Consider the following 4,781-nt stretch of genomic DNA (forward strand, 5'->3'; position numbering starts at 1 on the left):
GCAACCAATCAGAAAACAGGATTCCGATGAATTTTGCTTCGTATCATCGGAATCCTGCTTTCTAATTGGTTTTTTTTTTAATTTTTTTCAATAATTTTTTAGGACTTTTCCCATACATCTTTACAGCCTCAAGCCACATAAATTTTTGTTTTTCTCTATCTTTAAGATTATGAATAAGAATATTAATTTTTAGAATACTTAATCATCTAGGCATCTTATTAGCCCATTTAACTCCCTATGGTACCCCCCTCTATCCTCATACCTTTTATAGTTATTATTGAATCTATTAGTCTTATAATTCGTCCTTTAACTCTAGCGATTCGATTAACAGCTAATATAATTGCCGGTCATCTTCTATTAACTTTACTTGGTTCCTCAGGAATAAATATTAACAACCTCTCTACTTTATCAATTCTTATTTTTATCCAAATATTACTTCTTACCTTAGAGATTGCAGTTTCCCTTATTCAAGCATATGTATTTTCAATTCTTTCAACTCTTTACAGAAGAGAAACTTAAATTATCCTATGACAAATCAAAATCATCCATTTCATCTTGTCTCACCTAGTCCGTGACCAATCATTATTTCTTTTAGAATTTTTAATAACTTAATTTTTATTATTAGATGATTCCACAATATATCTGACCAAGTACCAAAATGATATCATCCATATAGACAATGCGTTTTTTTATATTTATCCATCCCTGGTACTCTTATTTGTATATATCTATGATGACGGGATATCTCACGAGAGGCAACCTTTCAAGGTTGCCATTCAAAATTTGTATTTCAAGGCTTAAAAATAGGAATAATTTTATTTATCATCTCAGAAATTTTTTTTTTATTTTTTTTTTTGAGCATACTTTCACTCATCTTTATCCCCATCCATTGAAATTGGTCAATTATGACCACCTAAGGGAATTATCCCATTTAATCCCTTTGATATCCCATTACTAAACACTATTATTTTAATTTCCTCTGGTCTTACTATTACTTGATCTCATCATTCTGTAATTAATTCTAATATAAATGAAAGAAAAAAAATGCTTTTTTAAACTATTATTTTAGGAATTTACTTTTCAGCCCTTCAATTATTTGAATATTTAAATGCCCCTTTCTCTATTGCAGATTCTATTTATGGATCAACTTTCTTTATTGCTACCGGATTTCACGGAATCCATGTTAATATTGGAACACTATTTCTATTAGTATGTTTAATGCGTCTATATAAAATACATTTTTCACCTCGCCATCATTTTGGATTTGAGGCAGCAACCTGATATTGACATTTTGTAGATGTAATCTGACTATTCTTATTTATTTCTATTTACTGTGATGAAGATTTTAAATTATTATTCTATCTCATTCTAACTTACCTACTTAATTTTCCCTCTTATTCTTCTTTTATTAATATACAATATATTTTTATTAACTACTTTTAAATTCAAAATTTTAAATTATTTTAAACCTACCCTAATTTATATAGTATAATTATTTTATTACGTTTAATTTCCAATTAAAAAATTTAACTATCTTAATATAAATAATGTTTAATATTCTATTTTTCTCCTTTATTCTTATCACCTTAACAAGTATTCTTCTATCTATTAACTTAATTTTACCAAAAAAAACTAATCTAAATTTAGAAAAAATATCTCCCTTCGAATGCGGTTTCAACCCTTTATCCAAAGCACGAATACCGTTTAGAATACAATTCTTTATCATTAGCCTAATTTTTTTAATTTTTGATATTGAAATTGCCCTCCTTCTACCCTTAATTTTTTTAATATTAAACTTTAATTCATTTATTTCATTATACTCTTTCTTATTTTTATTTATTTTAATACTTGGACTCTATATTGAATATAGTGAAAATTCCCTTGATTGAAAAATTTAAATTTTAAATAAATAATTTTTATTCAGGATATTAGTTAAATTATATAACATTTAAATTGCACTTAAAAAAAATAATTTTTAACTATTATATATCTTATTTAATAATTATTTTTCCTTATTTCGTAACCCCCAAATCTATCTCAACTTACCAATTCTTAAAGTAATCTACTTACATTTTAACTTCGAATTAAACTATTGATTTTATATAATCTAAGAATATTATTTTATTAACTAAATATTATATTCATTCCTACTCTCCTAAATTCAATTAAATTAACTAAAACCAAAAAAGAGGTATATTATTGTTAATAATATCATTGAATAAACATTTCTAGTTGGAGTAAAAATAAATTGAACTTCTAATTCATTCTTATTATGAAATACCCATAATTACTTCAATTAAATATAGTTTAATTAAAACATTATATTTTTGATATAAAAATAATTTCATTCTTTAATATTTATTTAAAAATTTTATTATCAAATTTTCTTAATATCTTCAATATTATACTTTATTATATTATAAGCTATTTAAATTTAAATTCTTTAACTTAACCCCCCAATTATTTCTTCCACACTTAAATCATTATATACATAATTACATTAAAATAAATAAAAATAAACACAAATATATATAACTTGTAATAAATATTTCTAATTTAAAATTTCGAAAATTCTTTAAACAAATATTCAATTCATCTTTTATCTAATATACTAAATTTCGCACCTATCTCATTAATAGGTTTATAAATTCATCTATACAATCTACTTAAAAATCACATTGACCTAAAAAAATAAATATAATAATATATTCAAATAAATTTTCTCAAAATTATTATTAACCATACTAATAAACCCCCTAAAAAACAACATCCTAAAGTAACTAACTTATTTATTACAGATAAATAAATTACATAAAAATCAAAATAAAAAATTCATCCTATTAATGACCCCAAAATAATTCTTATAAATATCATTATAATTATAGAAACATTAACCAACCCCCTCTCTTTAATATATATATGTCTATAAAATTTAATTCTCCTATTAAAAAACAAATAATAAAAAAAACGAATTGAATAAGACACAGTTAATAATAAAGATACAACTACTAATGCAAACATTAATATATTCATCCCTCTATAAACATAAAATACCTCTATAATTAAATCTTTTCTATAAAATCTCGATATAAAAGGAAATCACCCTAAAGCAAAATTTGAAATTATTAACCTTATTATTACATAAGGCATTCTCTCATTTAAATTTCCTAACAATCGAATATCTTGGGTATTTTTTATTATATGAATAACCCCACCAGCCCCTATAAATATCATAGACTTAAAAATAGCATGAATTAATAAATGATAATAAGATAATAATCTAAATCCTAACCTTAAAATTATTATTATTATTCCTAACTGCCTTAATGTTGATAAAGCAATAATTTTTTTAAAATCATTCTCAATTTGCTATAATTCCAGATATAAACATTGTTAAAATAGACAAAAATCCTAAAATTAATCTAATGTTTGTAGTTATTAAAAATTCATTAAATCGAATCATTAAATATACCCCAGCTGTTTCTAATGTTGATGAATGTACTAATGCAGAAACAGGAGTAGGAGCAGCTATTGCTGGTAATCACACAGAAAAAGGAATTTGAGCCCTTTTTGTAACAGCTGCTAATATTAATATAAATATAATATCCCTACTTACCCTATCTTTAAACAATCTTAAATCTCATCTACCTATTATTATTATTATTCTTATTGCTATTAACATCCCAATATCTCCAATCCGATTACATAAAACTGTTATTATTCCTGAATTATAAGAATTATAATTATGATAATACATAACTAAACAATAAGATACTATCCCTAACCCATCTCATCCCACTAAAATTCTAATAACATTAGGTCTAATAACCATAAAAATTATTGATAAAATAAACAATAAAACTAAATAATTAAATCGACTTATATTAATTTCATTCTCTATATAAATTATCCTATATAATATAATCATAGAAGAAATTAATAAAATAAACCTTATAAATGACAACGAAATTTAATCTAATAACATAATAATTTTAATATTAATAGAATTAAATTCAAAAATATTATTCACTCTAAAATAATCATTAAATCTAAGTAATATAATACCAAACTTATAATACTTAATATAATAAATAAAAAATATATATATATATAAAATAATATATTAAAAATAATTTAAGATTTTTTTTATCTCACATTCCTATAATTCCACAAATTATTATTCTATATTTAAACTACTTAAATGTATCCTATTTTCCAATACTTTATTAATAATCATTTCTATATATTATCTTCTATCTCTCATCTCACACTTATACAATAAATAATCTTAAATTTAATAATAATATTAATAAAGGAAAAAAATGTATTACTAAAACTATATATTCCTTCAACTCAGAATTATAAATTTTACTCTCATAATAAGTATTTTTTCCGTGATATACATAAGAAAATAAATATAATGAATATGCCCCTCTAAAAAAACAAATTAATATTAAATAACCCATCATACTTATATCTCAATTTACAATTCTTATTAATATTATTATCTCCCCTGCAAAATTTAAGGACACAGGAAAAGAAAAATTCACTACACAAAATATAAATCATCACATAATAATTGAAGGTAAATTTCTCACTATTCCCTTATTTAATATCAATAATCGCCTACCTGATCGTTCATAATATAAATTCACTAAATAAAATATTCCAGATGAACATAATCCATGAGCAATTATTATTAAATAAGCTCCTACTAACGCCCTTTTTAAAAAAGTTATTAATCTACATAACATTAAATTTATATGAACTACAGATGAATA

General features: G+C 22.5%; 1 pseudogene; it reads left to right on the forward strand.

The window, feature by feature from the left end:
* Nucleotides 1–676: 676 nt before the first annotated feature.
* The window catches only part of LOC108761064 (cytochrome c oxidase subunit 3-like), a 9,056-nt pseudogene continuing 4,951 nt past the window's right edge, over nucleotides 677–4,781 (forward strand).

Source organism: Trachymyrmex cornetzi, unplaced genomic scaffold (assembly GCF_001594075.2).
Source record: "Trachymyrmex cornetzi isolate Tcor2-1 unplaced genomic scaffold, Tcor1.1 scaffold2379, whole genome shotgun sequence".
Classification (NCBI taxonomy): Eukaryota; Metazoa; Arthropoda; class Insecta; order Hymenoptera; family Formicidae; genus Trachymyrmex; species Trachymyrmex cornetzi.